We start from the raw sequence: 21,039 nt of genomic DNA on the forward strand, positions 1-21,039 counted from the left end.
TGTTTCCTCCTATGTGAAGACAGAACCAAAGTATGTATTTAATTGATCTGCCATGTCTTTGTTCCCCATTATAAATTCCCCTGATTCTGACTACAAGGGACCTATGCTTGACTTTACCAATCTTTTTCTCTTCACATATCTATAGAAGCTTTTACAGTCAGTTTTTATGTTCCCTGCAAGCTTACGCTCATACTCTATTGTCCCCTTCTTAATTAATCCCTTTGTCCTCCTTTGCTGAATCTTAAACTGCTCCCAATCCTCAAGTTTGCTGCTTTTTCTGGCCAATTTATATGTCCTCTCCTTGGATCTTATGTTATCCCTAATTTCCCTTGTTAGCCAATGTTGAGTCACCTTTTTTGTTTCATTTTTATGCCAAACAGGGATGACCAAATTCTGTAGTTTATCCATGCGATCTTTAAATGTTTGCCATTGCCTATTCCCCATCAACCCTTTAAGTAACATTCCCCAATCCATCCTAGCCAACTCGCACCTCATACCATCATAGTTTCTTTTATTTAAATTCTGTATCCAAGTCTCTGAATCAACTACTTCACTCTCCATCTTAATGAAGAATTCTATCATATTATGATCGCTCCTCCCCAAGGGGCCTCGCACAACAGGATTGCTAATTAATCCTTTCTCATTACATAATACCCAGCCTAAGATGGCCTGATCTCTAGTTGGTTCCTCGACATATTGGTCCAGGAAACCATTCCATATACACTCTAGGAATTCATCTTCCACAGTATTGTTACTAATTTGGTTAGACCAATCTATATGTAGATTAAAGTCACCCATTATAACTGCTGTGCCCTTATTGCATGCATCTCTAATTTCCCATTTAATGCCATCCCCAACCTTAGCATTACTGTTTGGTGGTCTGTATACAACTCCCACTAACGTTTTCTGCCCCTTGGTATTTCTCAGCTCTACCCATACAGATTCCACATCATCGGAGCTAATATCCTTCCTTACTATTGTGTTAATCTCCTCTTTAACCAGCAATGCTACCCCACCGCCCTTTCGTTTTTGCCTATCCTTCCTGAATATTGAATACCCCTGGATGTTGAATTCCCAGCCTTGGTCACCCTGGAGCCATGTCTCTGTAATTCCAATTATATCATATCCGTTTATATCTATTTGCGCAGCTAATTCATCCACCTTATTACGAATGCTCCTCGCATTAAGACACAAAGCCTTCAGGCTTGTTTTTTTAACACTCTTAGACCTTTTAGAATTATTGTTTACTGCGGCCATGTTTGATTTACCCTTGATTTCTCTGACTTCCACTTTTGCTTTTCTCCTTCCTGTCTTTTGCTTCTATCCTTGCTTCCGTTTCCTCTGTCCCTGCACAGGTTCCCATCCCCTTGCCATTTTAGTTTAAACCCTGCCCAACAGCACTGGCAAACACTCCCCCTAGGACATCGGTCCAGGTGCAAACCGTCCAGTTTGTACTGGTCCCACCTCCCCCAGAACCGGTTCCAATGTCCCAGGAATTTGAATCCCTCCCCCTTGCACCATTCTTCTAGCCAAGTATTCATGTGAAATATCCTTCTATTTCTACTCTGACTAGCACGTGGCACTGATAGCGATCCTGAGATTACTATCTTTGAGTTCCTATTTTTTAATTTACCTCCTAACTCCCTATATTCAGCTTTTAGAACCTCACCCCGTTTTTTACCTATATCGTTGGTACCTATATGCACCACGACAACTGGCTGTTCACCCTCCCCCTCCAGAATGTCCTGCAGCTGCTCCAAGACGTCCTTGACCCTTGCACCAGGGAGGCAACATACCATCCTGGAGTCTCGTTTATGGCCACAGAAACGCCTATCTATTCCCCTTACAATAGAATCCCCTATCACTATAGCTCTCCCGCTCTTTTTCCTCCTGTCCCATGCAGCAGAACCACCCATGGTGCCAGGAAGTTGGTTGCTGCTGCCTTCCCCCGATAAGCCATCCTCCCCAACAATATCCAAAGTGGTATATCTGTTTGAGAGAGGGATGGCCACAGAGGACCCCTGCACTACCTGCCTGCGCCTACTACTCTGCCTGGCGGTCACCCATTCCCTTCCTGCCTGTGCAGCCTTTACCTGCGGTGTGACCAACTGATTAAATGTGATATCCACGACATCCTCAGCATCGCGAATGCTTCAGTATGTATCCATTCACAGCTCCAGCGCCGGAATGTGGTCTGCCAGCAGCTGCAGCTGGATACACAACCCGCACACATGGTCGTCAGGGACACAGGAAGTGTCCCTGATTTCCCACATAGTGCAGGAGGAGCATGCCACAGGGTCGAGCTTTGCTGCCATGACTTACCCTTTAAATAATTTAAATTAAATCAATACCACCAATTATACTACAATTAAATGATATACACAAGGGCCCTTGTTTCCTAACACTCCCCGATACACAACAGAGACCTTAGAAACTATAACCACAAAATTAAGACCTTCTAAACTTTATAAACTATGAACCTTAACTGTCAAAGTATAGAGTAGTATAAATACTCACTTGGCCATACTCACCCAATCAGCTGCTTTCTCCTGCCAGCATCACATTTTGAATTGTGACGTGGCTCTGGAATGCCGCCGCCAGTCTGTGAGATTGGTAAGCCTGTGAAAAAAGCCTGCGAAAGTGAGTTTAAATACTCACTGAAACTCCGCTCTCACTGCTCCCGACAATGGCCTATAAAGGGAGAAAGGGATAGACCGAGTCATTACAGACCAGTCAGCCTAACCTCGGTGGGCAAGTTATTGGAAAACATTCTGAGTGACTGTGTTAATCAACATTTAGAAAGACACGGATAAATCAATAGCAGTCAGCATGGATTTGTTAAGGGAAGCTCGTGTCTGACTAAGTTGATGGAAATTTTTGAGGAGGTAACAAGTAGGGTCGATGAGGGTAGTGCGTTTAATGTAGTCTACATGGATTTTAGCAAGGCTTTTGACAAGGTCCCACATGGCAGACTGGTCAGAAAAGTAAAAGCCTATGGGATCCAAGGGAAAGTCACAAGTTGGATTCAATATTGGCTCAGTGGCAGGAAACAAAGGGCAATGGCTAACGGGTGCTTTTGTGACTGGAAGACTGATTCTAGTGGGGTTCTGCAGGGCTCAGTACTGGGTGCCTTGCTTTTTGTCGGGGGCATGATTAAAAAGTTTGCAGATGATACAAAAATTGGCAGTGTGGTTGATAGTAAGGAAAAAAGCTGTAGACTGCAAGAAGATATCAATGGACTGGTCAGGTGGGCAGAAAAGTAGCAAATGGAATTCAATCTGGAGAAGTGTGAGGTAATAAATTTGGGGAGGACAAAAAAGGCAAGGGAATACACAATAAATGGTAGGATACTGAGAAGTGTAGAGGAACAGAAGGACCTTGGAGTGTGATGTGAGAAAAAGCAGACTTACCATCAAGTAACTTTAAAGTAAGCTTTAAGTAACTTATAAACACACTATATACAAGAGAGGTCTTTACCATGCCTCTGGTAGAAGCCTCTTACAATACTGAACAGACCAGTATTTATGCCAGTCCAACAGGAAGTGACATTTACAGGAAGTGAGGTATGTACACAGTTCATAGTTCATAGTTCACAGGAAGTGATGACATAACTTCCCGGAAGTTAGCATTTTTATCACATTCTTCCCTCCTGCAGGATTAGGAGGCTGTGGTCTACCTTTTGGTCCGCAGCCGCCGAACAAGGAAGAGTCGCACCCGTTTGGATTCCCGTCGTAGAGGGTCGCTGGTCCGCTTACATGCGGTTGGCCATTGGTCAGAGTCTGTGTGGCCTGGATTGCCCTGTGAAGGGTCGGGGAGATCATGGCTTCGAGTACGAGCCCCAATAGGTTCAAAGTCGGTCTGCCTCTGTTCAGAGGGAGGTGCAGAGCTGGTCTGTGGCGGATCAGTACTTTCATGCGCGGTACTGGGAGGGTCGCAACCTTGAGCACGGGGTTCTACCGGCACCAAGCTAGTTGGTGTCCGATCAGGATCCTGGAGAGGGGTACCCGATAGGTCCCAAGAGTTTCCTGGTGAAATGCCATCACCCGATGTCCCACTCGGTCCTGGTGGGCAGGGAGCCAGATCCCGTAATGATACGGTAGATTCTCGGCCGTCGGAATATCGTATGTTTGCATAGGTGGGGTTGGCATCGGTTAGTTCGACCTCGTCTACAAGAGGGTCATTTTTAGACGTCCGAACGTATCTTCGGAGTAATACAGGTCCAGGAGTAGTTAGCCATGACGGGAGTGATGTTCCATGAGATGAGCGACGCTGGAATCCAAAGAACCGCTCATGAGGTGTAGTATTTGTGGCTGTAGAAAGCAGGGACCGTATAGAGTGCAATGCATCCGGAAGCACTGTTTCCCATTGCTGGTCTGGTAGGCCCCGAGATCTTAAAGCGAGACGTACGGAATTCCAGATGATACCGTTATACCTCTCTACCTGCCCATTTCCGATGGGATGGTATGGTGTTGTTTTGCTTGTAGCAATTCCCCGTTCTGAGAGGTAGTCCTTGAGTTCCCTTGACATAAAGGATGGACCCCGATCTGAGTGAATATAAGCCGGCATGCCACAGAGAGAAAATACCTGCTCAAGGCAGCAGATTACTGTGGACGCCAGCATATTGGAGCAGGGGAAGGCAAACGGAAAACGTGAATATTCGTCGATCATGGTGAGCAAATATGTGTTCCGAGTTGAAGAGGGCACTGGGCCCTTAAAATCGATGCTAAGTCGTTGCATCGGTTGGGTTGCATGTATGAGTATACCATCTGAGGGGCGGAAGAACTGAGGTTTTAATTCCGCACAAAGCCGGCATTCTGAGCATATTTTTTTTACATCTCCAGTGGAAAAAGGGAGATTCTGTGATCGTACGAAATGTAGCATGCGCGTAACGCCAGGATGACACAAACCATTGTGGACATCCATGAGAGTGGAGGATGACATAGTGGAGCAGAATGCCCGCGTGAGGGTGTCCGGGGCCACATTCTCCTTGCCAGGCCGATAGAGAATGGTATAACCAAAAGAGGCCAGTTCCATCCTCCAAAGTTGTATTTTATTATTCTTAATTTTGGTTCGTTTTCGATTATCGAGCATGAAGGCGACTGATCGTTGGTCCGTGATCAATGTAAAGTGCTGGCGAGCTAGAAAATGGTTCCACTTCCGTACTGCCTCTATGATGGCTGTGGCTTCTTTCTCAACCGGAGGATAATGTAGCTCGGCACCTTGTAAGGTCCTGGACATAAATGCTACAGGACGACCTTCCTGATTCAGAGTAGCCGAGATCGCCACCTCCGAGGCATCACATTCAACCACGAAAGGGAGATTCTCATCGATGGAGTGAAGAGCCGCTTTCTCCAACTGTTTTTTGAGAAGGTTAAAGGCTGCAACAGCCGCTGTTCCCAGTGAAAATGATCTAGCATGCAGCAAGGGTTGGATTTTGTCCGAAAAATGAGGAATCCATTTAGCGTAGTATGCAAACAGACCGAGAGCCCGACGTAAAGAAGCCGGATTCTTAGGTGACGGGAGCTCTTGGAGCGGGCGAAGTCTTTCTGGGTCTGGCTTAATGATACCATTGCCTACGCAGTAGCCAAGGATGTTGATGGTCGGTTGCGACTCAACAGATTTGGATTCATTCAGGGTCAAATTACGGCGATGGAGGGCATCCCGAAATTTTTGGAGGTTGGAGTCGTGTTCCTGTTGATCGTGACCTGCAATGGTAATGTTATCAAGATAGGGAAAAGTGTCCCTTAGGTTTTCCTGCTTAACCAGGCCATCCATTGCCCGTTGAAAGACAGCCACTCCATTAGTAACCCCGAATGGGAGGCGACGAAATTGGTACAGCCGTCCATTAGCCTCAAAGGCTGTGTACTGCTTATCTGAGACCTACAAGGGTAACTGATGATAGGCACTTTTTAAATCGTAAGTTGAGAACACTTTGTATTCGGCCAGTTTATTAACCATATCATCAATGCGTGGCAATGGGTAGGCGTCCAAGTCGGTATATTGATTGATGGTTTGTGAATAATCGATGCATAGTCGCTGTTTGTGAGGTTTTAGAGGGTTCTTGACAATGACGACTTGAGCCCGCCAGGGCGACGAACATGGTTCAATGATATCCTCTGCTAGAAGTCGAGAGATTTCAGCCGCAATAAAAGATTGGTCTCCCTGATTAAAGCGCCGCGATTTCGTTATTATCGGTTGGCATTGAGGCGGAATACTGGCAAATAATGAGGGTTCATCAAGTGAAGCTGCTGATAATGCACAAAATGGTAATTTAGATGGTATATTAGAAATAGTAAGTCCGGGTTTGGATCCACCAAACTCAATGGTGAGTTTCTTATGCTGTTTTTGGAAGTCCAGCCCTAAGAGGAGATCACTACATAAGTCTTTGAGCACTGAAAGTCGGGTGGAGGGATACATACGACCATGAAGTGTCATATCAACAACACAAAAGCCGGAGATTCTGGTATTAAGTGATGACTGGGCCATCGCAATTGCCTGGTCCGATGGGAAGACATGTAGTTTCAATTTCGCAACAATCTGTTCCTTAATGAAACTATCAGTACTTCCTGAGTCAATTAAGGCATCTAAGGTATGCCCTTTAATTGAAATTTTTGTGGCTGCCTGAGACAGGTTCTGTGGGCAAGCAGCTGTAATTGGTGTCATTGCACAGAGAGTGGCTAAAACTCTCGGTGTGCTTCTTCGGGAGAGAGCTCGAGAGGAAGCTTGATAGGTCCTAGCTGGAGCATCTTGATAGGCCCTAATTGGGGCAGTTCGGTAGGCCTTAGCTGGATTGGCCCTCGTAGAGGCCCTTGATAGGCAAACTTTAGCAAAGTGTCCTTTTTTCCCGCAATAACTGCAGATTGCATTGCGAGCAGGGCAGGTTTTCCTAGGGTGAAAAGCATCTCCACAAAAGAAGCATTCCTTCCTAGATTGCCAAGAGGCTGCTAAAGTGGGGTCGTCCTCCTCTTCTTCATCAGAATTATCAGAATTAGATTCCCCCATGATAGGGTTCACCTGAGACCGCTTGAATTGTCTGGTTGCAGCTAATGCAGCAGATCGAGATCTGGGCAGCTGATAGAGGTCTGCATTTCTCTTTGCCAAATCCAGTGAACAAGCTAGTTCAAAAGCTTTTTGTAGCTCAAGTGTTTTACTTTCTAGTAGACGCTGGCGTATAAATGGAGAGGCAATCCCGCAGATGAAAGCATCACGAATCATTTCTTGGCGGTACAGCTCAGCTGAGGCTGCCTGAAAGTTACAATCTACGCTGAGCCTGCGAAGTTCTTGCAGGAATTCGTCAATTGATTCCCCTGGCCCTTGTCGGGCTGTGGCCAGTAGATGTCTAGCATAGACCTCATTTGGGGTCTTCGCATACAGTTTCTTAAGTGCCCGAATCACCTCTTCGTAATTATCCCAGTCATCAACATATTCGAACACTTTTGGGGTCACATAATTGACAAGTATCTTCAATTTAGCAGGAGCATCCACTTAACATTCATCCAGAAAATTCTCAAAAGTACGATACCAATGCTTCCATACCCTGCCAGCTGCTGGTGTATTCGGGTCTAAGTCCAGACGAATAGGTCTAAGGATTTTCTCCATGATGGGTGGTTCCCTGGATCCTTAACTTCCGAGTTTGTCTGAAGGTCTAGTATTTGTCAGTGTAAATACTAAGTTACTTAAATTGATGTGAGAAAAAGCAGACTTACCATCAAGTAACTTTAAAGTAAGCTTTAAGTAACTTATAAACACACTATATACAAGAGAGGTCTTTACCATGCCTCTGGTAGAAGCCTCTTACAATACTGAACAGACCAGTATTTATACCAGTCCAACAGGAAGTGACATTTACAGGAAGTGAGGTATGTACACAGTTCATAGTTCATAGTTCACAGGAAGTGATGACATAACTTCCCGGAAGTTAGCATTTTTATCACAGAGTGCATGTCCACAGATCCCTGAAGGTAGCAGGACAGGTAGAATAAGGTGGTTAAGAAGGCATGCAGGATACTTTCCTTTATTAGCCGAGGCATAGAATTCTCTCTCTACGGATGCTGCCTGGCCTGCTGAGTATTTCCAGCATTTTCTGTTGTTATTTCAGATTTCCAGCATCTGCAGTATTTTGCTATTGTAAGAGCTCGGGGGTTATGCTAGAACTGCATAAAACACTAGTTAGGCCACAGCTAGAGTACTGCGTACAGTTCTGGTCATCACATTACAGGAAAGATGTGATTGCACTAGAGAAGGTACAGAGGAGATTTATGAGGATGTTGCCAGGACTGGAGAATTTTAGCTATGAGGAATCAATGGATAGGCTGGGGTTGTTTTCCTTGGAATAGAGGAGGCTGATGGGAGACTTAATTGAGGTGTCTAAAATTATTAGAGGCCCAGATAGAGTGGATAGGAAGGACCTATTTCCCTTAGCAGAGAAGTCAATAACCAGGGGGTATAGATTTAAAGTAATTGGTAGAAGAATTAGAGGGGAGTTGAGGAGAACATATTTCACCCAGAGAGTGGTGGGGGTTTAGAACTCACTGCCTGAAAGGATGGTAGAGGCAGAAATCCTGATTGCATTTAAAAAGTACTTGAATATGCACTTGAAATGTCGTAACCTACAAGGCTATGGACCAAGAGCTGGAAAGTGGGATTCGGCTGCATAGCTCTTTTTTGGCCGGCACAGACACAATAGCCGAATGGCCTCCTTCTGTGCTGTAATTTCTATGATTCTATGATGATTACACTGAACATTTATTAATATGACTATTTGACAACAGAATGAAATATGAAAGAGCCAGAGGTGTTAGCCACATACATCTGAGAGGTTTTATGGTCTTTTGCACGAACTAAGGTCAGTCATGCACCATCAGTGCTGTAAAACTTTGCCTCAGCAGGGCATTCACTTAACATTTTGAACACGTTATGAAATGAACCTGACAGCTCAAACATTAAATGCTGATTCGCTTGAGTTAATTATCTATTTTAATCTCAACACTATTAACTGTTTTGTCAAATCTTAATTATCACATCTTCACACCCATACAATAAAAGAGAGTCACCTGCATACATTAGCAAGCAGTTATCCCCAGCCCTGGATTATTCTGAATAGTCGCATCAATTAAGACAAAATAATTTTGACATTCCTTCCATGAAATTCTGGTTTCCAATTAAATTTAAGGAGCACAAATCCCTGTTAAAACTCACTGTACTTGCATCAAACGATGGTAGACACAGGAGATTATTTTCAGGTAACTCCCCACTACCAGAGCTGTGTTTGAGCATTGTAATGCTGAAGGCATATTAATGCATCAAGATCTCATTGTTGGAAATATTGCTCCCAACAACATACAATGAAATGGAGATCGTTATCTTTTTTTGATTCTCCTCCCTACCTGAAGGCAATGAGTCAAACTGGCTACAGCTCCTCAGACTCGGGCCCTTCAGTTAATTGGATAATCTTCATGTGCGAGGCTGGTCTGTGAGTGTCAGCAGGCTACTGAACCATCAGCTGAACGTAATCTCATCATCACACACTGTCTCCCCATGCACATTTTCTAATAGAGATTAAAGAGTGAAACCCTGGTTCATTTTTCCTATCACTTGCTGAGCCCAACTGTATCGATCTCAACATCACCTGGCTGAGATCAGCTTATTCAGCAGACACAAGAGACTTCTTCATCTGTCTATCTCAGTAATTTAGTTCTTGGGGAAGTTGGAGCTATCTGCTCATGAAATTTGAAACCGTCACAATGGCCTGAAAAATCTCTCACAAACTTTTTTGTGATATTTTCTTTTGAATAGCAATTTTTTTGCACTTTAAAAACAATTTTTAATTGGATTCAGAGAAATGCACAAGTGGCATAAAGGACCTTGTCACATCACAGGAGATATATTCTCTGTTGCACCATTGAAAATGGTTTGCCAAACACTTTTCAGTGACAGCAATGTTCTTTAAAAAAAAATCTGTCAAATTCAGCATAAAATGTGAAAGCTAAACTTTCACCAGGATAAATTTAGGCAGAGTTAAATCTGGTGGTACGTGCTGCTTAATCCTGAGCCGAGTTTCCTTCCACAGATCCACTCAAAGATGGAAAAAGCTTTTGTTCAAATTTAATTTCATGCTCGCATTAGGTTTTAAACTGACAATCAAGTTCTTTGGCTCACTCTGCATTACTCATCAGCCTAGCATAAAAGCCATCCCTGAATGCTGCACGGAGTCTGATGGGTTGCCATATGGAGGCCAGGCTTTCGCGCAGAAAGAGAAACAAAAACTAAATCTATAGAATACTTTTATTTTAATGCTCCCCTTTCACTGTATGGAAGCTGGGATAACCCTGCCTCCAAATGCTGTTCCCTTGTCTCCTTTTGCTGAAGAGCAACAAAAGGAATTGAAACAACACTGAATCTCAGATTGGACAACACACCATAGAGAGGCAGGCCGTGAATGGAAGTTCAGAGGCATGTGGAGCAGTAAGTGTGTCGAGGGCTACAGGTGAAAGGAAACAAGCTGCAAATTATTTCCAGACCACAGAATGAGTACAAGCTTGACAAGAAAACTGTTTTAAAAATATAAACTGTGTATATAAAACAATCCAACAGCCATTTACTGCTGTTAAATACTAATTTTTCACAGAAAGAAGTTCAACAGCTCACTGATCAGCAATTCTAACTTTACCTTAACAATCTGAAACCTCTGATTGTTAGGGATTGAAAAGACCTGCCAGTTAGTCAAAACATTGCTGTCAACCAAACGTGAGGTTTATCCTGGAAACTGGAAAGCACTTTTTGAATTGTCAAATTTTTCAACTAATTCTGTGCCTCCCAAGTTGTTTGGATAATTAGAAGACTGATGTCGAGGCAGAAGCATATATCAATACTGATAAATCACATTAATCACACTGCTGACAATTGTACCAGATCAAGGCTCTCCATATCAGCCTTTCATCCCAGGAGTCGTCAATCTTTCGCTCAGAGCTGAAGAAAGCAGTCAGCTTCCACAGGCTCAGGTGAGCCTAACAAGCACAACACGGTTCACAGTTCAGCAAGCTTGACCTTTTAGCTGGTTAAAAAATACATTCTGCTACAGATCAATAAACAGAAAATTCAATAGCACTCCATCTAAGAAGCAAGAACAATGATCATCATTGTTCCAGACAGTGTAAAAGCTGGGTGACCTCCATGCACAAGGTTATTTAACAGGCATCGAAAAAGCCAAATTTGGGAGTCTTCCGGTCCTGGTGATTCCACAGTGCTGTTCTGTCAGTGTATTTCAGCCAGCACACTGTTCGGACTTCCCAGGGTCAGATAATTTGCAGATTTATAGATGGGCTCTGCTTAGAGCCCCTGCACTCCACTTAGAGACCCTGCAAGGGTTGGCTACCAGAACCCAGGTGGGGGAGCAAGAAACCAAAATGCTGCTTCAGAATTTAAAGCCCTTAAGAGTGCAGTGTTTCTGCATTCTGGAGGGAAGAGATAGAGATGACTGCACAGGAACGCGCTGGAAGAAGAGCCTCCAAATTTTCAGCTACTAAAATGGAGATCATGCTGGGGAAAATGAGGGCTAGGGTACTGATTTATTTAGTTCCTGGGTGGGGGGGGGGGTGGTGGTGGGGGGGGAAGATCATTCTGGACAGTGATAGGACCACAGTGGACAGGGCTGGCAAGAGGCTACTTCCACAACTACGCAGCGAGGAAAGAAGTATAATGACTTATCGTGATGGCCAGGGTAATTGCCTCCCCTCACTGAAAGTCTCATTAACACAACCTTTTCTGTTGTCCATTTCAGCTCCATCACTTTTACTGAATTGCTGTGCTGCTGAGTTGCATAATTAGAAGCTGCCATGCTCGCTCCAACTGTTGAATTATCATCTGCAGATTTGTAAAAGACTGGTTTATTAACACCCCCAGACGAGGATTACACATTTGTGCTCTATTATTATTCCTGTTGCTGAATGGGCTTCATTGCATTTCTCCTCTACTTCGCCTACTCCATCGACTGAACCAGATTTATGGGCAATATTTGCAGGAAAGTACCCCATATCCCCCAGGAGCCGACTGGATAATAGCCTCTAGTCTCCAAACAGCGTTGGTACTGAAGACCGACTCAGTATGAATGCACTGTGACAACTGCCAGAATAACATGCATTCTCATGTGTGATCTTATGCCTGTGGTCACAAACCAACTGCACATTCAAGGAGTGAAATCCCTTCCTATTTATTCATGAAAGGGCATAAATAAATGATGCTTGAAATGCCACGTGGGTCCTGTCCGCAGCCCCTTGAACCCCAGGGAACCTGAAAAAATCCAACAGCCCTCTCCCATTGAGTCCATTGAAAAGAAGACAAACTGACCAGCTTGGGTGAACAAGGCATCAATTGCCTGTCTAATATATAGCTGCCTGTGAGATTTTACAAAAATTCCCTGAATTTGACTGGAAAGAGCCAGAGGCATAGAAAGGCAATGCCACTGTGACTTTCACTCCCACTTTCAGTGCAGTTTATATCCTGGATGAAGTTTTGAAGTCTGGCTCCAGTATCCAGACAACTCCTACAGGGCTTCCCTAGTAAAACAGGGTCTTTGCATTTGTTTCTCCTCCAAAAGTTGCAGCAAAATGGCATCCCCTGCTGTCCGGGTACCTTCTCAGTCTCCTCATTATCGTCCTGCACAGTCTAATCCTTCTTTAATCCCTCGACTCCTCCTCTGCCTCTTTCAGGCAGGACATGTGCAGAGTAAGGCTTAAAGGGAAGGGATCTTGGCCTGCCATCAAAGGGAAATTTCATTTTAAGAGGTTCTGGAAGGTGCCTTTTTAAACCTACCCCAATTCACGACAACAATTTTCCTCCTTGTGCAAAAACAATTCTTAATTGCAGCCCTGAAGATTAAAAGATGTCCCAATAGCAAAAGGGTCTCACCTCCAGCACAAAGCCTGTTCAAATTTAGCTGTCTGATCAATGCTTCCATCTTAATTCTGCTGCAGAGGTCTGAGCTCGCCTATTTTTTACTCGTGGGCCTTGCATTTGACGTTGAGGGGAGGTAAAAGATGGAGAACGGAGTAAATGATACCATCCTGTCATCCCAACCTCATTCACTTAAATGTGGGCAGGTGATCTAACCATCCATACTACATGAGGGTAGAAATTCAGACAGGCAGAAAAGTGGGGAGGCCCAAATCAGCTTCCAACCCAATCATTCGGCAGATTTTCGGGTGGGCAGATTATCCAGGCCCAGGTGTTAATGTCTCTGCAAATGAGATGGAATGGAATTAAATCCTGATTAATTTCAAGAATAAAAGGGGTACCACAGCGATGCGATGTGCATCAGGGCATCACTCAGTGTGCGATTATTGTGACAACAATTGATGCACGGCTCTACCCACTCATCTTCTAAACAAAATAAAAAGTGGACCATGCTGGAAAAGTACTGCAGATCAATCAACATACAAAAGATTCCAATGAAAATTTTGGGTGGGGCCCCTTCATCATAATTCACGATCCGATACAGACAGATGACGTTTACACCTGGTATATCAACCCAAACTGTGACCCATGGGTCACAGCAGACATCTGAGCCACGGCAATCTAGCCCACGAAGGCCAAACAATTTGTTTCTATTTACCGCTTATATTTCTTCTTCAATGCTTTGTCCTGTTCCAATTTTGTGAGCCTCAAGATTTAAATCCAACAAAGAAAGATAGGAAGAACTTGCATTTGTGTCGTCCCCAACCACCTCACAGCCAATGAAGTAGCTTTGAATTGTCGTCTCTGTTGCAGTGTAGGGGAACATTACAACAGTGACTAAGGGGACGATTTTGTGAATGGGGGCGCGTTGGAGACGGGACTGCTGCTTGTCGGGTCGATGTCCCGCCTCCATCGATTTGTGGCCAACCCACGCTATTTTCCCTTGATTGACCTTGTTAAGCCTGCCCAGCAGTCTTAGCAGGCCAATTAAGGGAAAGCCGGTTACAGAGAATGTCAGCATATGACGTTTCATCTGTCAAAAATTGTTGACAGATGAATTGTCATCGTTTGACAGCTCTGTGAAGCTGTCAAACACTGACATTCTCTGTAGTTTGATGAGTTCTTGAATTCAAGACTCGTCAAACCTCTTTCTTTAGCAGAAATTAGATGGTTGCTGCATTGGAGAATGCAACAGCCATCTGTCATCTCTGCCGCGGAGGTGCGAGACTCTCCGCATACCCAACTCTTGGAGCCTGCAGGAAGAAATAAAGGTAAGTACACTTTTACTAACACTTTGCACTTACCTCAGATACTCACCTCTCCACACTTGCACCGATCACATACCTTCACAGTGCACTTTTGCACCCCTCCGACCCCCGCAGACCCACTACTCACCTCGGTGACCCTGGCGGGGTTCGCAGCCTTCAGGAAGCCCGCACTTGTGTGGGTAAAATGGGGATAATCCTCTTATCTGCCTGTTAACTATCTGTTAACAGGCAGATAATTGGCACTAATCCCCTTCCCGCCTCCAAGGAGACGGGACCCAGCGCAGGTCGGCTACCCGCTTCCTGGCAAGATGGCACGGAGGTGGGTGGGAGGGCAGGTTGGGCACCCGCCCTCAGGGCTGTTAAAATCGAGCCCTCGACTTCAAAAATACTTCAGCAAATCTCTTGGTATCAACAGCTTGAGATATATGGACATCAATGAAGACAGGGATTTAAACCGCATGGGTGGTCTCCGATGTTCCATGGTAAGCACCTATGAATACCATAGAGACACAAGGCTTGGACTTCCTTGCAATAGCCAATTTTTTTATTTTGCATGCTGACTGAAGTGTCGAGCATTTGCAGCATCTTCGGTTTCCACATCAGATTTCTAGCGTTTTCACCTGTTTTTTTAGATCTCTCGAAAAGAAGAGGTTTGCCAGTTTATAATGAGATACTACCCCTTTGAAGTTATTACGGCGAGCACAAATAAAACCGATTTGTGAGAAGAGAATGCAGATTTAAACAACAACCTGAGACTGTTAATGTGCAATGGCACGAGTTTCAAAAAATGTAATTCCTGCTGGGAAGATTCGAAGGGAACTAACTCCCATCTGAGTGCCGGCTGTCATTTCCTGTTTTATTCAATGCACTGTTTTATGCATATCTTCGTGGGTACCAGCCAGCCCTGCTGACATGACCCACAGTGACACGGTATATCGAACAACTCAGGTTTTCATTTCCAGTCGAATTCTCAGTTCCACCAAACAGTTTGGTTAACATACTTATCTCCTCAATGCTGCCAAAGATTCTGATTCAGTGTAGTGGTTGTGTTACTGGACTACTGATCCAGTAGACCTGGACTCATAACCCAGCAAAACATGGGTTCAAATCTCACCATGCCTGTTTGACATTTTTAATTTTTAATTCAAAACAAATCTGGTATTCGTAAAAAAAAAGTGACCATGAAGCTGTTGGCATGCTGTAAAAAACCCAACTAGTTCAGTATTGTCCTTCAGGGAAGGAAACCTGCCATTCTTACCAGGTCTGGCCTATATGTGACTCCAGTCCCACACCAGCGTGCTTGACTTTCAACTGCTCTCTGAAGTGACCTAGCAAGCCACTCAATTTCGAAAAAGGCCCACCGCCACCTTCTCAGGGCAACTGGGGATGGGCAATAAATGCCGGCATTGCCAGCGACGCCCAGATCCAGATTATGAATTAAATAAAACTCATTTGGAAAATAAAACATTTAACAAGCAGCACTCTATCAGCAGGACAACTGGGAAAAGAATGTGTTATCATCTCCCAAATCCATGCCCATCTTTCCCGCAACTCCATGTTTGAATCTCTCCAATCAGTTTTTCACCCCTGCCACAGCACTGAAACAGCCCCAATCAAAGTCACAAATTACATCCTCTGTGACTGTGAATGTGGTGCACTATCCCTCCTCATCCTTCTTGACCTTTCTGCAGCATTTGACCACAATGGTTGACCACACCATCCTCCTCCAATGCCTCTCCTCCATTGTCCAGCTGGTCACCTTGTCGCCTGGTTCCATTCTTACCTATCCAGTAATAGCCAGAGAATCTCCTGTAATGATGGCACTTCCCACTCCCACACAGTCCCCCAAGGATCTATCCTTAACCCCCTCCTAGTTCTCATCTACATGTCAGATTCCGCATGTACATAGACGACACCCAGCTTTACCTCACAACCCTTCCATTGCTTCTGCGTTGTCAGATTACTTGCCGACAGCAGTATTGGATGAGCCAAAATTTCCTCTGATTAAGCAGTGGGAAGACCAAAGCCAGTGTCATCAGCCCCCACCACAAACTCTGTTCCATAGCCACCAATTCCGTCCCCCTCCCTGGCCACGGTCTCAGGCTGAATCGGACTATTTGCAACCTCGCCGTCTTATTAGACCAGGAGCTGAGCTTTCATTCTCATACCCTCTCCATCACGAAGACCACCAATTCCACCTCTGTAATGTTGCCCGTCTCCGCCCCAACTCTTGCAGCACCAGTGAAAGCATAGATAAGAATTTACAGAATAAGTAAAAGAGAGGAAAAGTCAAACCAGAACTGGAGATAGCATCCAGGAATCCACAAGCGAAAATAACCGGCAGGAGGAAGGGAAAAATAAATAAATGAATCAATCAATACATAAATATAGGGAGTCACTTAAGGGGATCCTCCGAAGAAACCAAGCCTGTCAGAGAGGGACTTCACAAGGAACGATATGGCAAAGGATTGAAGACTGTAACAAGATTCACAGAGCTGCAGTTGCAGTCTGTATAATATATCAGGACAGGCAAGTCAGGATAGGTGGTCAATACTTGAACTTTGTATTGCCTACAGTTTCTGATTGATGCATCATAGCAGCCAATGATCTTTATTTTCTATAATGACTTGGCCCAAGTGCTTCTGGGGATAATGATAATGTCTTGTCAACAAGAGACGGTCCTGACATATATGGTGGAGAGGAACTGGGTCGCGTAGTTTGTTACTACATCATACCGTCAATTTTAGGAGCTGCATTTGAATCTAGTCCAGATTAATGTGATGAAATTTATCTCCTCCTAGCTGTAAAGATCCTGCATGCAATGAGTTTGTGGGTGGTTTCAATTTAGTTTAAAGTGGACATTATTCCACAGCACAAAACTGCAAATAATTTGGCACACATTGCCAGTCAATTAACAATCTCTTTCAAAGAGGCCATAAAGGCAGCTAGTGAGAAGTTTAGAAATGACCGTGGGTGTTCTTCTATGATGGGCAATTCAGTTGCACAGTGCAAATTAATTAAATGAATAATGATTTTGGCAAGTAATTTTATTCATTTAACCATTCTATTCTTTTATCCATTTTAACTGTTCTATCAAGTTTGGCAAGACACTAATAACGGCATGCAAACTGGATTGCAATGACGGCACTGTGGAAACGGTCACACAGTTGTTATGGATAACTGAAAGTGTACTTATGTCGTTTGCTTCAACAAATCTTTAAAAATAGGACTTAACAATCTTTTTTTAAAAAAGCACCTTTAAAAACAGATTAATCACATCTAGCAATACCGCACCATACTTAATAGTTAACTCATTTTTAAAAAACAGTTCATCATAAAACTTGAGCATTAGCACCTGATGAGGCAGTTTTCACAGCTGAACAAAAGCACTTGTCGCATTGATTGTTAAAAGTGCTTGAGCCCTCACACCTGATGAGGTGACAAAGACCTGAACTGAATTGGTTACCAGCCAATTTTAACACCTAGACAAAATGATTGTAAAAGAGCTTAACACATTGATTGGCAAAAAAGGCTTAACACATCGGCTTTAATGAGGCAGTACAATGCTCCCAATCCAGACTTTGTAATTCATTTAAACATTTTCATTTAACAGTTATTCATTTAGCAGGGAGATGCTGTCATTGGAAAAGATAGAAAATACATGTGTGCATGGAGTATTTATTCTCTGAAACATTTTTTTTATCAGTTACTAGCTGAAGTGCCCGGCGGTGCCGAGGGTTTTTTGAGGGCATGTTGTTGTTGGAAGAGAGAGAGAGCAACTGGGGGGAAGAGAGAGCGACTGGGGGAAGAGAGAGAGCGACTGGGGGGACGAGAGAGAGACTGGGGGAGAGAGAGAGAGAGATTGGGGGAGAGAGAGAGAGAGACTGGGGGGGAGAGAGGGAGAGACTGGAGAGAGAGAGAGAGACTGGGGAGAGAGAGAGAGAGAGACTGGGGAGAGAGAGAGAGAGAGACTGGGGGAGAGAGAGAGAGAGACTGGGGGAGAGAGGGAGACTGGGGAGAGAGAGGGAGACTGGGGGAGGGAGAGAGAGAGACTGGGGGAGGGAGAGAGAGAGACTGGGGGAGGCAGAGAGAGAGACTCGGGGAGAGAGAGAGAGAGAGAGACTGGCGATCGAAAAAGGTAGACACAGGCAGACCCGGCTACCAAGAGAGGACAGGATATGCTCTCACTGCAGTCAGGGAGTGGTGGAGACAGAGATGCACTTCCTCACAGGTTGTAGAAAATATCAGGGCATAAGGGAGAATTTCTACCCAAAATTCACAAAAATATGCCCGGAATTCAGAAATTTGAATGACGACCAAAAACTCCCATACCTACTAGGGGAAGAGAGAAATTGTGTAACCTTAGCGGCACACTTTGTTACAGCTTGCCATAAACAGAGGGACAACCACTAAATATAAGAAAAGAGTATATACAAATTAAATGAATGTATATTTATACACTCAGGGATATATCTGTTTATACTCTGTATGGATAGATCGGTATTTTTGTGTACAACCATGAATGTTTTTCGATGCTTTGGCAACATAAGATGTACCTTGTCATGCCAATAAAGCGATTTGAATTGAATTGAATTGACTGGGGGAGGGAGAGAGAGAGACTGGGGGAGAGAGAGAGAGACAGGGGGAGAGAGAGAGAGAGAGACTGGGGGAGAGAGAGAGAGAGACAGGGGGGAGAGAGAGAGAGACTGGGGAGAGAGAGAGAGACTGGGGAGAGAGAGAGAGAGAGTGGGGGAGAGGGAGAGAGTGGGGGAGAGGGAGAGAGTCGGGGAGAGAGAGAGAGTGGGGGAGAGAGAGAGTGGGGGAGAGAGAGAGAGTGGGGGGGAGAGAGAGTGGGGGGGAGAGAGAGAGAGAGTGGGGGAGAGAGAGAGAGTGGGGGAGAGAGAGAGAGAGAGAGTGGGGGAGAGAGAGAGAGTGGGGGAACGAGAGAGAGTGGGAGAGAGAGAGAGAGTGGAGGAGCGAGAGAGAGTGGGGGAGAGAGAGAGAGAGTGGGGGAGAGAGAGAGAGAGAGAGAGTGGGGGAGAGAGAGAGAGAGAGAGTGGGGGAGAGAGAGAGTGGGGGAGAGAGAGAGAGTGGGGGAGAGAGAGAGAGAGTGGGGGAGAGAGAGAGAGTGGGGGGGAGAGAGAGAGAGTGGGGGGGAGAGAGAGAGTGGGGGAGAGAGAGAGAGAGTGGGGGAGAGAGAGAGAGAGTGGGGGAGAGAGAGAGAGAGAGAGTGGGGGAGAGAGAGAGAGTGGGGGAGAGAGAGAGTGGGGGGGGAGAGAGAGAGAGAGAGACTGGGGGAGAGAGCGAGAGAGACTGTGGAGAGAGAGAGAGACTGGGGGGGAGAGAGACTGGGGAGAGAGAGAGAGAGAGAGAGACTGGGGAGAGAGAGAGAGAGAGACTGGGAGAGAGAGAGAGAGAGACTGGGGGAGAGCGAGAGACTGGGGGAGAGAGAGAGAGAGACTGGGGGAGAGAGAGAGAGGGAGACTGGGGGAGAGAGAGGGAGACTGGGGGAGAGAGAGAGAGACTGGGGGAGGGAGAGAGAGAGACTGGGAAATTCAACACATCAAGAAACATATTATTCAACAAGCTAAGCCAAACAACCCCAGATTTCAAGGAATTGGATGACCTGTCAAAATTGAGATTAGTCCTAGGAGAAGGAGACAGACCATACCTTGGGGCCAAATATGTAACAACATGTCACAACCTGAGGACTGTTTAAAATTAAGACTGTTTAAAATTAATATTGAACGTACCAAATGAAGTACAAAGACTGTTTAAAATTAATATTGTTTAAAAGTAATATTGTATGTACCCAACAAATGTCAAATCGATTGACACCTACAGAATGTTGGAAAACTGTACCTTTTTGCTATGTAAGCTTTGGCAATATGGTTCTCTGTAAACTTTCATGCCAATAAAGCATTTGAATTGAATTGAATTGAATTGAATTGAATTGAATTGAATTGAGAGAGTGGGGGGGGAGAGAGAGAGTGGGGGAGTGAGAGAGAGTGGGGGAGAGAGAGAGAGTGGGGGAGAGAGAGAGAGTGGGGGAGAGAGAGAGAGAGAGAGTGGGGGAGAGAGAGAGTGGGGAGAGAGAGAGTGGGGGAGAGAGAGAGCGAGTGGGGGAGAGAGAGAGTGGGGGAGAGAGAGAGAGTGGGGAGAGAGAGAGTGGGGGAGAGAGAGAGAGTGGGGAAGAGAGAGAGTGTGGTGGAGAGATAGAGTGTGGGGGAGAGAGAGAGAGAGAGAGTGGGGGAGAGAGAGAGAGTGGGGGAGAGAGAGAGAGTGGGGGAGAGAGTGGGGGAGAGAGAGAGAGAGTGGGGGAGAGAGAGAGTGGGGGAGAGAGAGAGAGTGGGGGAGAGAGAGAGGGGGAGAGAGAGAGTGGGGGAGAGAGAGAGTGGGGGGGAGATAGAGAGAGTGGGGGGGAGAGAGAGAGTGCGGGGGGGAGAGTGGGAGTGTGAGAGAGAGGCTGGGAGTGTGAGAGAGAGACTGGGAGTGTGTGAGAGAGAGAGAGAGAGAGAGGGAGAGAGAGACAGAGAGAGAGAGAGAGGGAGAGAGAGAGAAAGAGAGAGGGAGAGAGAGACAGAGAGAGAGAGGGAGAGAGAGACAGAGGGAAAGAGAGAGGGAGAGAGAGACAGAGGGAATGAGAGAGGGAGAGAGAGACAGAGGGAAAGAGAGAGGGAGAGAGAGACAGAGGGAAAGAGAGAGGGAAGGAGAGAAAGGGGAAAGGGGTGGGGGGAAGGAGAGAAAGGGGAAAGGGGTGGGGGAAAGGGGGTGGTGGGGGAAAGGAGTGGTGGAATGGGGTGGTGGGGGAAAGAGGTGG

This window comes from Somniosus microcephalus, chromosome 3 (genome assembly GCF_052327205.1).
Source record: "Somniosus microcephalus isolate GS21.2 chromosome 3, FLI_Smic_1.0, whole genome shotgun sequence".
In the NCBI taxonomy this organism is placed as follows: domain Eukaryota; kingdom Metazoa; phylum Chordata; class Chondrichthyes; order Squaliformes; family Somniosidae; genus Somniosus; species Somniosus microcephalus.